The following is a 14,101-nucleotide window of genomic DNA, read 5'->3' on the forward strand; positions in this document are numbered from 1 at the left end:
TACAAACTTATAGCGTTTGAAAGTGTATTAAATAATTACAAAACTGATGTGGGGACAAAAGCACAATAAACTGTAGCTAACAGTAATATACAATTGGTAACTATATTTTTCCTCAAAAATTAAACCCTACAATGGAATTTTATTATGACTCTGGGTATGAGACAAAAGTACTATTGGAGTTTTGGTTAATTCTACACTTTACCAGGTAGATAATTTTCCCTTTCTCTTGAAGAAACTGGAAAAAGTCAATCAAATGCAAATATATTTTAACCATTCTCAAGATGTGTGAAATAAAAGATGAAGTATTCTAGGCAATGATAATGAATGTCATGGGTTAAGGTTCATAAGCAGAAAAGCATATAGTAGTTTCAGGCACATAAAAGAGAAGAAAAACCCAGACGAGGAAATTGCCAAATTTCTGCTTGGTTTTTTTGTTTGTTTGTTTGTTTTATTTTATTTTGTTTGTTTTGTTTTGTTTTTTACAAGATGTTGACTGTTGCTAAGGATTATGAATTTTATCTCTTACATTAAAAGTAGGAAACAAATCTGGGTTGAGAAAACTCTGTCCTTTAAAACTGACCACATGCTGGGGTGCCTGGGTGGCGCAGTCGGTTAAGCGTCCAACTTCAGCCAGGTCACGATCTCGTGGTCCGGGAGTTCGAGCCCCGCGTCAGGCTCTGGGCTGATGGCCCGGAGCCCGGAGCCTGTTTCCGATTCTGTGTCTCCCTCTCTCTCTGCCCCTCCCCCGTTCATGCTCTGTCTCTCTCTGTCCCAAAAATAAATAAAAATGTTGAAAAAAAAATTTAAAACTGACCACATGTTGACTTTTTGTTATGGAAGGAAGTTTCACAACATGTATTAAGAGTAAAGAGAAACTATTCTACAGTGAAAATATATCCTAAAAAGAGTTTGATAAAGCAGAAAATGTAGACACAGAAAGACTTAGCAGTGTCCTTCAACATAGTATGACAAAGCACTTAGACTATCAAACAGCAACATTAAGTCTAAGATAATTCACAACCTCAAAAAATGAAGATTTGAACAAATTGAGATTATGACCAAACCACCTCTTTCTGGGCCATTTCTCTCTTCCTCTTTTCATTTGGTAGGATGATCTCCTAGGTTTTAAGTAAAGATTGACAGCATAAATTGTTTCTGACAAATAGCTCATATATATATATATATATATATATATATATATATGGAATAGGGAAGAATAAGAGAATATAACAGATAGATGTAGACATAAGTAGAAATATAATAAACAGGTAATAAAGATACGGCAAAAATATTTGTGTATGTATATTTCATATATAATAAAACATGTATAATATATTCATAACTGGAGTGATCACTTTTGCATAACAAAAGTCCCAATCCACCTAGCCTTCAAATTCAAACTATTCTAGTACACACATGCTAGATTATAAAAAAATATTATTTTTTCTTAGGATATCTCTGAAAATTTTAAGAGTAAGAGGGCTTAAATAGGAACAGCACTGTTCCTGTATAATTCATAGCAAGAGAAGTATAAAATTAATATAAATATATACGATTATGTTAGTGCTAACTGGTATGTTCAGTTTTCACTAACTATGTCAACACACTAAAATCAGAAATCAAATACATAAAAATGTATATTGATATTCTAATTTACAAAGATTTAAGCCTCTACCAGTATGATTTCCATGTATCAGCCCCCTCCAAGTGCTTACTATATTGTGTCATGTATACAACAGGAACACATCTGTTATATTTCCATGTTATCTGTTCATCACCCACCACACTTAATGATATTCTAGGGTCAACAACCTTGAAGAAACTGGCTCTCTATTGACTTAGGCAAATTTCTGGTCATCTATTTCTGTGTAACAAACTACTTAAAATTTAATTGCTTTAAAAAACAAACATTTTATTATGTAATCTGATTTGTGAAACACTCTAGAGCTTAGCTTGCCAATTTCTCTATTCTGTGAGATCTTCACTGGGGTCACTCTGTGGTATGAGGCTTAGTGTATACTTGTCTAGAGAATGTAAGATCATTTCACTCTTTTGCCTGGCATCCTAGCAGGAAAATGCAAAGGCTAGTATCAGTTAGACCCTTCTTCTCCATGTAAGTCAGGGTCTCTCCACATAGTCTCCAGCAGCATAGTAAGATTAATATGGTGACTCAAGGCTGCTAGTACTTGTACTCTTTAAGTACAGGCACTCTTTAACTTCTAGTTACTCTTTAAGGCCTGAATGGGCATAATAAGATTTCATCACATTGTTTGGCCAGACCAACTACAAAGTTGGAGAAAATAATCCCCATTCTTAGTGGGTGGGGTATCAAAGAATTTGCGGTCATTTTAATAGGCCACAAGTATCTATAGCAATGACAATTCATTCCAGTAGGATTCCCACGACCTTACAAGCCCAAACTTAGAAAAGCACACATTCACACATCTCTTCAGAATTAAAAAATAACACAGAAATATGTGACATTCAAAAAAATATGCTTGAATAGAAATATTTCTCTCAGGGAGGTATAATATGCAGACATGCAAATCTTATCCTGGCAATATCTCTTCTGCTAGTGTGTTAGCAGAGATTTGAGTTTAGTGCTTCAGAATCACAATAAACCACCACATCAATACAAATAGCTTCGGTTCAGAAAAGTGTGTGCATATGCCTGAAGGGTCAATCCAAATCCTTTTACTCTGTTTCTGTTTCTCCCCAAATTAAATAATTTTGGTCCCAAAGGTAAAATGAAGTCTCTACACAAGAAGATATAAAAGGCTCTCAATTTTTAAAGTATAATTCTCCCAATAAACAATAAAATAAAATAAAATAAAATAAAATAAAATAAAAAATAGTTCTCCCAACTTCTAATGATCTAAATTTCAAAAAACATTAAAGTTCAAAAATCAGCCTCAGAAAGCATACATATTACATAGAATTAATCAGAAATATTGATATTTTCTGATAAAATTAAATGCCACATTTTCTTTAATGAGAACTTGGTAAAGATCTACAAATTTTGTGCTACTTATTGAATAGAAAATACACAAGAGGGGCGCCTGGGTGGTGCAGTCGGTTAAGCATCCGACTTCAATCAGGTCACGATCTCGCGGTCCATGAGTTTGAGCCCCGCGTCAGGCTCTGGGCTGATGGCTCAGAGCCTGGAGCCTGTTTCTGATTCTGTGTCTCCCTCTCTCTCTCTGCCCCTCCCCTGTTCATGCTCTGTCTCTCTCTGTCCCAAAAATAAATAAACGTTGAAAAAAAAATTTAAAAAAAAAAAAGAAAATACACAAGAAAGACCAATAATCATGTTTCTTTGCATTATCAAAAACTTTAAAATACATTTTAGGGAAAGAAAAAAAAAGAAGAAAGAAGAAAGGGATGAGGGAGAGAGGGAAGGAGGAAGACAACACAGTATTATACTACATAGAATTGTATTAAAATCTGTCACAAAAATATTTCAGAAAAGATATCTCCATATATTATAGTGGACAATAAATATTTAATAAAAACTTAAGATTTGAGCTAGCTTCAAAGAATACATGTCATTTAAATATGTGTGTGTGTTGGGCATTGGGGAAGGATGGGAGCAAAATTAACCCAGACTGGGAAATTTGTCAGTGCAAAGACAAACATTAGCAGGAAGTATATTGTGAAGAGAAATGCATGAAGCTGTAATAATAGATTTTTTCTAGTAAGTAAAAAAATGTGACTTTGAATTGAGAGAATACAATCATTTTGTGGGGATCCATAACATAAAACCAAGAAGAAAAGAGAAATTTAGATAGATTTTCTTGAAAAGAGTTATATGATGAAAATAGTAGGCTGAATCTATTAGCTTGACTGAAATATCAAAAATATTACATTGTACATATAGTAACAACAATTAAAAATGTATTTAAAGTAGATCTTATAATAAGTATCCGATGCAGGCCTGGAACCAGGAACCATAAGATCATGACCAAAGCCAAAGTTGGATGTTTAACTGACCAAGTCACCCAGGTGCCCCCACATGTAACTTTTGACTCCCCAAAACTTAACTACTGATAGCCTACTATTGACTAGAAGTCTTACTCATAAAAAAAAGTCAAATGACACAGATTTTGTAGGCTATATGCATTGTATACTCCATTCTTATTTTTTAAATATGAAATTTATTGTCAAATTGGTTTCCATATAACACCCAGTGCTAATTCCAATAGGTGCCCTCCTCAATACCCATCACCCACCCTCCCCTCCCTTCCACCCCCCATCAGCCCTCAGTAAGCAAAGAAAATATTATGTAAAAAATTATAGGAAGGGGGAGACCCTGGAGAACAACCACATTTGCTGGTGCTGGAACAAGGTCATTAAGGGTGAAGCCTTGTGCCAGATGTGTGTTGTGATTTTCCATAATCCCTGAAATGCTACAACTACATGGATGGAGCTAGAGGGTATTATGCTAAGCAAAATCAGTCAGTCAGAGGAAGACAAATATCATATGACTTCACTCATTTGAGGACTTTAAGATACAAAACTGATGAACATAAGGGAAGGGAAGCAAAAATAATATAAAAACAGGGAGGGGGGACAAAATATAAGAGATTCATAAATATGGAGAACAAACAGGGTTGCTGGAGGGGTTGTGGGAGGGGGGATGGGCTAAATGGATAAGGGGCATTAAGGAATCTACTTCTGAAATCATTGTTGCACTATATGCTAACTAACTTGGATATAAATTAAAAACTAAATAAATTAAAATAATAATAATAATAATAATAATAATAAATCAGGAAAATACCTTTACAGTACTATAAAAAAAGAGAAAAATCCATGTATAAGTAGACCCACACAGCTCAAATCCATGTTGTTCAAGGGTCAACAGTATTTCAAAATTTTTTTTTTAATTTTTTTAACGTTTATTTATTTTTGAGACAGAGAGAGACAGAGCATGAACAGGGGAGGGGCAGAGAGAGAGGGAGACACAGAATCTGAAACAGGCTGCAGGCTCTGAGCCGTCAGCACAGAGCCCGACGCGGGGCTCAAACTCACGGGCCGTGAGATCATGACCTGAGCCAAAGTCGGACACTTAAACGACCAAGCCACCCAGGCGCCCCTAAAATTGTTTTTTAAGATGTATTTATTTTTGATAGAAAGACAGAGTGAAAGTGGGGGAGGGGCAGAGAGAGAAAGAGAGAGAGAGAGAGAATCTGATGCAGCTCCAGGCTCTGAGGTCTCAGCACAGAGCCCGACATGAAGACTGAACTCACTGTCCATGATATCATGACCTGAGCTGAAGTTGAATGCTTAATCGACTAAGCTACCCAGGTGCCCCAATAGTACTTTAAAATTGAGAAAAAATTGTTTTTTTCCTTACTTTCCATTACTCTTTATTTTCTCTTAAATGGACAAATATCTGCTGAAAATACTAAACTTACCTGAAATATACAACTTCCACGAAATTTCCATTAACTATTCTAATGAATAATGTTTCATCAAAAACAGTAAAATGAAATAAAAATAAACATTACATTCATTTTCTTTCTAAGATCATAGAGTAGGTATTTTTTTAAGCACCCATAATTAAGGCAACCAATAGGAAGGGAAATAAGCATTTTAGTATGTTTAATGTGAAAATGAAAATTGAATTCTGCCAGATTTATGTTAATGCCTTCTATTTCCATTTTTTGATTAGTGCTTAATATTTTATTAAGATGCCGTGTAATTGACTTTGCTCTATTACTCTGTGACAAAATAATATTAAAAAGGAAATCAAATCTTTTGGCAACTTTAAATATCATTTTTGATTTTACAGGTTATAGTAGAGCAGTGTATAAAACATTTATAGGAGAACAAAAATAAACTTCCAAGGAGCCACAATGTGCTAATAACCTCATTCTTAGGGGAAATAGTAAGTGATTATTTTCCACTACTCTGGGTGATTGCGGTACTAGAATGTACAGTGAAACTCATTTACCCAGTACCCCAAGGAGAGTGGTGTTCTTTTGTTGCTTCTTTTTGATGGGGACTTAACTCTGCGTGTCTGACACTGAGCTGAATAACCCCTGTTGGGATTTGAAAATCCTTTCACAATAGGCATTATTTTTCTATGCATAGGCTGGGAGAACCAGCATGGACGCATAGTAAGGAGATTTAAGAATGGTAGATTCAGAAAAGAAGAAATTGGAGAAAGGATAAGGGTATGCATTAATATTATTTTTTGTTCACTCTTCTGGTTCAATGACAACAACCAGTATGCTCATTATTAAGTTCATAAATGAGGTTGTAACAATAGTGTATGAAAAAGGCATTTTAGGGAGAAACTTAATAACCCATGAAACTTAATAATTTATCATTTAATTTTCACTTACTTGTTTCAAAAATTAAATTACATAGTCCATATTAATGCCAAATCATGTACTATTTTTCATACATTGTCAATTTACATATCTTTATTTTGGACATGCTAGCAAATCTTAGTGATCTTTATCACCCTTCCATGATTTATAAAGTCAATTTCCTTTCTGATTTACAGAAAAACAAAAAAAAATTTCTACATTTTTCAGCAGACAAAAGAAAACCTCTCTTGCCTTTGCTCCCCATTGCATCAGTACATTTTCCCCCATTAGAACAATCATTTGTACTTCAGTATTGTCCTTCACTTCTTTCGATGGTGTGTCAACAAAGTGACACATCCCATCATGGGACAACTCACTATTTCCTTCCCAGGTATTAATGTGATTATACCTATCCGTCTTGAGCATCCGTAGTGTCATTTATGAGCCTTCTACACAGAAAAGGTCCATTTATACTTTAAGAAATATTTCTATTGAAACTTGAAAAAATTAATATCTAAAGAGGTGGTGAATTGCAATCAGATTAAAGTTATTGTTAAGTACTATTTTGCCAGTCACATTTTCCTCCTGTCTGAACATGTCACTCGACCTCCAAATACCAATCTTTACAAATCTTTTTCTAGTGATTTCCCATCATCTCAATGAAATTTTGACCCCAAATATTTTAAATATGTGCTAATAATTGAAACCAAATTCATGTAAATATAATAATACTATAAGTACCAGAGCATGACACAATGAGAATATGGATATTTCTAGTCTTTGTGCAAAATAAAATATGAATAGGGCTTTGCAGATATGTAGAAGTCTTATCTTGCCTTATTGAACATGCATGGAAAGATAAGTCAATTGTTCGCCACACAAAGGACTTCATCTGTAGCATAGAAAAAGATGAAACTTTGTGTGTTCATCTCATTTCAAAACGAATCACAGTCTGAACACATAGGAAAGACAGGTGCATTCACAATCCCTGAAAGCAAACAGCTGCACCACAGGCAGAGTCAAGGATATGGGAATAAGCATGCACCTGGCAATGAATATTACATTGGACACTACTTCCTTCTTTTAGAAGCAGCAGAAATATGAGAAATTTGTATGATATTCATTTTAATAGAAAAAAGTCTTTTTTTAAAAATCATAGTCAATAAATTTACAGCCTGTATTATTTTCCTCTCAGGAAGAAATAAAAGAATATATTTATTAGCCAGAAAACCACCAAATGAGTTAGATAATATTAATAACATACGCTTACTTAGTAGGAATTTTAAGAGTTGGCACTGTTTGTAATTTGAAATCTTCCTATTAATGCTATGGTTTAGTTTTGGCTCTGGTACCAATAGTAAAGGGATGTAATATATTTACTTCCAAAAGTTAAGCTTTCAAAAGGAAGAAGAAAGAGGGTGGTAAGTAATGAATAACATAAAAGCTGATGTGGAAATGCATTAAAATTACAGTCACTTAGTCTCTCAATAATTTGCAATTTGTGGTAATTAGACGTAAGATAGGCCAAATACTCTTTTGGCATTATATACAAAATAAGGCTTTAAAGAAAAAATAAAACTATTATATAGATATCTCTCTCTCTCTATGTGTGTGTGTGTGTGTGTGTGTGTGTGTATACACTTATTTCTCAGATGTCCCCAATATGTAAAATAAAAGGTGAAAAAATAAAGTAAAACATAAAATAAAAGTGTAAAATAAAAGAGGCTGAAATTGCGGCATTTGCATAAAGTCTTCAAGGAGGTGTATGATTCCCTAAGACAAAGAAGTAAGGAATAATCTATAGAACTATGCCTTTTGTTGTCCAGAGTAATATCTTAAAACATAAAACAGAAAGCTATTCAATTTTAGTTTATAGAAATACAGAAAAAATTATAACTAATTTTTTAATGTTTACTTATTTTTTAAATTTTTTTGATGTTTATTTATTTTTGAGAGGCGAGGGGAGAGAGACACAGAATCCTCCAGCACAGAGCCTTTCGTGGGGCTTGAACCCACAAACCATGAGATCATGACCTGAGCTGAAGTTGGACGCTTAAATGACTGAGCCACCCAGGTGCTCAAAATTATAAATAATCTGACAATTTACACAACCATGATTCAAAATACTCTTGGCAGATTGGCATACTAAATAAAATAAATGACATGATATTTAGAGAAATACATATAGAACCTCTGCATTTAAATTAGAGTAGTGCTGTAGTGGTGATGAAAATCTCACTATTTAACTTTATTATTGTATTACTTTGATAAAAAGTTAAAGTGAGCCAAAATCTTATTCTACAAGGAATAATTCTAGTTTTGTCTTCAAATATTTAAAGGACTATCATGTGGGGTGCCTGGGTGGCTCAGTTTGTTAATCGGCCAACTCTTGATTTCAGCTCAGGTCATGATCTCACGGTTCCTGAACCCCACGTCAGGCTCTGTGCTGATAGCACAGAGCCTGCGTGGGATTCCCTCTCTCCCTCTCTCTGTCCCTCCTCCTGCTTGTGGGCACAGGCATACGTGCGCACATTCTCTCTCTCTCAAAATAAATAAATAAACATTTTGGCATACCTGGATGGCTCAGTTGGTTAAGAGTCAGACTCTTAATTTAGGCTCAGGTCATGATCTCAAGGTTCATGGGTTCGAGCCTTACAACAGGCTCCACACTGCCAGTCCAGATCCTGCTTGAAAATCTCTCTTTCCCTCCATCCCCTGCTTGTGCTCTCTCTTTCAAAAAATAAATTAACTTTTTTAAAAAATTAAAATAAAGGACTATCACGTATAATAAGAATGTGCTTATATTTTATGTCTCCTAAACATTGAAAATAAGGGCACTTGACAGAAATGGTACACAATCAGATTGAGGATCTCTACAACTTTTTATCAAAGGAACACAATAATGAACTTAAACAGTGAGTAAACTTTCCATTGTCATCTGCATACAGTCAGATACTCCTGTTTAAGAATGTATTTTCTTAACATTGCATAAGGAAATTAATTTGTATAGAAACTGAATTGTACACTTCCATGAAGGCAGAAAACTACTTTGGGTTTATTTTCGTTTATTTGTTTTTTCTTTGTATTTTATTCCACTGAATCTCATGCCAAAAATAATATCTGAAATTTGATAAATGTTGATTTTAAAAAATGAATGAATGAGATAAAAAAGTAGTTTGAACCAAATCACTTTTGGACCTCACACAGTTCTATTTTACATTATATATTCTATTTATGCTTACAAAATAAATAGATGGTCTTAAAAATGTCTTCCAAATATAACCTATGAGTTCCTATCCTTTTATATTTTATAGCATCAAATGGAATAATCTGAAAAAATAAGACACTATATGAATAAAGATTACATACAAGATACTATATAAAAAAAAGACTAATTTCAGTAATTTAAGTTTTGAAAAGTATATCCTGGAAGCTGTTAAAGTCTAGACAATAGTCAAATTAGCCTTTGGTAAACTGATTGAACTACTTAACAGTAATTACTTTTATTTTCAATCCCTTCTTATTAATGGTTTGAATGTGAACAATTTCTGATATAATACTTTTTAAATGAAACAAGAAAGAAGTTGTTACTCATTTGAAATAGACAATTTCAAACAACAAAATAGATTAGGAAGAATTGTATAAATTAGTATAAAAGTACTAACAGAAGATAATAATTTTAGACCTTTGTTTACTGGATGACAATCTCTTAAAGATTCATAGGAATTTATCACATAAAATGATCCATTATTTTATGCTTTATGAGAACCCCTAATTTTCACTGCTTTCTCTCTTAAGTAGAAATTTGAATTAAAAATACACAGTAGGATTGATAACTACAAAATCTCTTTTTTTGTTGTTATTCTTCAGTTTTTCCCTTTGCAATTGAAGGTTTATGGAGGCTGTTCTAGCCCAGTTATAATTTTGTTTTAAACCCAATTTTTTTCTGTTTATCTTTTAAATGCTTCTACCTTTTCATTATTTACCTAAGTCTTTTCTGACCTTCATTCTTTTGATTAAATCTTACTGGGTACAAATAATGTACCATAAATATACCACGCTCCAGGAATGAAAGTTAACTAAGGTGTGGTTTCTGAGTTCAGACAAGTGTGGAATACAGAAAATAAAATCAGTGTTTAATAGTAACCTTGTTATATAGTACTGGGTGTTCTCGAAATATAAAATTTGAAAACAGAAGAAAGACATCTAATTTTTAAAATCTTTTTTTTTTTTTGAAAGAGGTTTTGAGAAAGTAACAACAAAACAGTGGAAGAGTAGAAATAACAATTCTGGAAAATGGAATTGGAACAGAGTATTTAAGAAATAAGAGGATCAAGAAAGCAGTGAAGTGTTTTTCTTTTTCTTTATTTCTTTTTTTTTTCTGCATAACTATTTGTAGGTATGACAGGCATGAAATGAGGCTGAAAGTAGGAGAGGGGATGAAGGGAGGGATGAGGTGTTCCAGTTCTGAGATGTGACCTCAATTCTGAAGAATATGGAGAGTTACTAAAGATTTAAACAACAAAAACAACAAAATATGCCCAGGCTTTTAGAGGAAGAAAAATATGACTAAACATTTAAAGTACATTACATAAATACATAAATGGAGGAAAGACCAAAGTCCTAGAGATTAGGTAAGAAGCTGTTAGAGTAACCTAGAGACAGAGAGAAAGAAGGGAAGGTGGGTGGGGATGATCAGAGTCAGAAAGAGAGAAGAAAGAAGAGATTGGAAAATATTTAGGTTGTGATATCAACAAAACACAAACATAAACTGGGTGTGACAGTAGAGATAACAAAAGTAAATTCAAATAAATTGCAGCTGAGCAATTTAGTAGAGAATGGTGTAATTTAGTAAGAGAATACAAGAAGAACATGTTGGCTGTTTGGCTAAAAGTAGAAGGCTAGATATTTTGGGTTCAATATGAGATTGTTCAACTGGAGGCAACTGATATCTAGTTAACAACTGACTATAATTTTCTGAAAATCTGAAGATAAATCTGGCATGCTTATGAAATATGAGTATCATCAGAATTTAACTGTTGGTGGAAATCATCAACATGGATGAGTTAAACTATGGAGGATAATTTTAAAGACAAGAGGGAAAGAGAGAAAACCAAAGTGAGTATCATAAGAATGGCATGCAAAGGCAACATAGAGAAATGAAAACTGAGCTAGTAAAATTAAAGAAGAATGAAAAAAGTGGGGCACCTGGGTGTCTCAGTCAGTTAAGTGTCTGACTCTTAGTATCAGCTCAGGTATCTCACAGTTTAGAGGGTTTGAGTCCCCCACATCAGGCTGTGCGCTCACAGCAAGGAGCCTGCTTGGGATTCTCTCTCTCCCTCTCTCTGTCCCTCCCCCACCCACTCTGTCTCTCTCAAAATAAACAAATACACTTAATAAAAATAATAATTTAAAAAATCTATCTATATGCAATCGTATGTATAATATCCATAATAGAGAGAGCAAAATTATATTGTGCTTAGTAGAAATCAGTGATTACTGATAGCACTAAGTCACTGAGAAATAGGAAAATCATGACTCCTACACATACAGAGTTATGTTTTCAATTAACTACACTAGCAAAAATGAGAAAAGCAGGAGTGTGGGTGCAGAACATTTGGTTTGAGAAAGAAAATATAGAGTTCCTGGAAAATGGTCTTAATTTGTTAGAGGACAGGGGTGTGGGAAAGACAGAATGAGACAGAGAGAGAGTATGTGAAGAAAAAAAGGAGACCTGCAAAAAATAAGCTTGATGTGATTTTGAAATATTGGCTGGAGGAAAAATTGCTGACCAGGACTCAAGAAGGAATGGGAGGTAGTAGTGAATGACAACTGAAACCGGAAATAAGTGTTGCTGCTTATTTAAATGCCTGTGTGTGTTTTGGCGGTAGCTCAGTCAGTAAAGCCCATGACTCTTGAACTCAGGGTCATGAGATCAAGCCCCACATTGGGAATAGAGATCAGTTAAAAAAAAAAAGTTAAAAAATAAATAAATAACTAAATAAACATTTATGGATTTTCCTCAATTAGGGATTAAGTGTTGGGGCAGAAACTTGGCAGAAAGCAGAAAGCTGGACTTACAAGGTGGTATGAGGCTAGAAACACGGCGAAGTATAGAATATTGAGACAGATTAATGGTGAGAGTGATCATACATGTGTTAGGAAAGACTTAAAATCAAGAACGTACTGATTCATTGGGAAAAAGAGAAAAACATTACTGAGAATCTCATAGTAGTAAAGAACAACTTTATGATGACTAAACATTATTTGGGATTTTTAAAGAAAGAGGATCAATTTAGAACTTGTACATTCTCTATATTGCATTGGTCAGCATGTACATCAAAATTTCTTCAAAATATCTCTGGCACTTATCAATTCTTTACTATTTGTACTCTAATTTTTTATTCAATTCTCTAAAAATTATCATGATTTTCAGGGGACTTTACTGACTCCAGACCCTTTCTTATAACACTGAGTCCACTTCCTTCTCTTTCGGTGATAGATACAAGATCTGCATGTGTGATAAATTCCTGGGCAGCCAGTGATCTTATCAAAACAGATTCTTATATGACCTCCAATACCATAACTTTTTCTGCACTTAATAGAAGATTTCAGCCACCTTTCCTTTCATGCTAACATTTCCATGTGCGTGCTGTGTTCACATTTTCTTGGTCTCTCAGGACCTTCTCCCATTTTATGTTGATAACATCATCACAAAAATGTTTTACACTCTAGCATGCTGCATCTACCGTATATGCTTACAGGTGCTTTTTTCTTCTAAAAATACACTCCAAATCCAATTGCAATAGGCCAAATGGTTTCATCTGCCGTTATGACTTCCCAGTATATTTTATGTTATGCACCAGAGTGTTTCAATGTGCTTCATAGCAAGTTTTTAATCTTTCCTTGCTCAGCTCACTCTGTAGTAACCAATAGATATTTAAGTGTAGTGTTACAATCTATTTTCCACACAAATACAAGGAAGTGAAGTGCACTTGAGTAAATATGCTTTCTAAAGGACTAGCTGACTCCTTATTAACCAGGTTTCTTTACGAGGCCACTATAAATCAAGGCTCTTATGACACACATAAGTGCTTTAGAAGTTAGAATTGATGACTGGGACAGGTTCAGATTTCTCAGTTACCTCATTGTAAATCATTATCTAGCCTTAAAGCATGTTTCTGCAAGCCTAAACATCATTTCAGTGATGAAAAAGGATATTAACTATGGTTACCATTAAACAATTTTATGCTAGGTTATTAAAGTTTCTTGAAACCATTTTAGGGAAAAAATTACTTTGCTGATACACATACATTTTAACATGACAAACCTTGATGACCTGTGAAAAATGACCAAATTGTGTGGTGGACAAAGATTAGAGTCTGTAAAGAAGCATGATGGGATGACAAAATCTCTGGATTGAGTCTTTGCCCAGTTGATTTAACTAATTTTGTGGCATTGAGAAAACTCTTCCATTCTATGGTTCTCTGTTTCTCTAATTGAAGAATTAATTATTTTTAAGATGTAGATTTTAACATAATTCCTATTCTCAGCTTCTATCATGAGAATACGTTTCCATCTTTCAAACTGGAAATGTATTTAGATTATAAAGAGCAATGACAGATTTCAGTTAGAACGTACTTTTTGATTTTGTATACAAAACATACCTACTATTTCCAGTTCTATAGGATAAAAAGGAAAATTTGACCCTCTACAGTCTCTGTTTAGACTGCATTCAAGATTGTGTAATCTAGACTGAATAACAATGGACCTTCTGAAAAACA

The sequence above is a fragment of the Prionailurus bengalensis genome, chromosome A1 (genome assembly GCF_016509475.1).
Source record: "Prionailurus bengalensis isolate Pbe53 chromosome A1, Fcat_Pben_1.1_paternal_pri, whole genome shotgun sequence".
Lineage (NCBI taxonomy): Eukaryota > Metazoa > Chordata > Mammalia > Carnivora > Felidae > Prionailurus > Prionailurus bengalensis.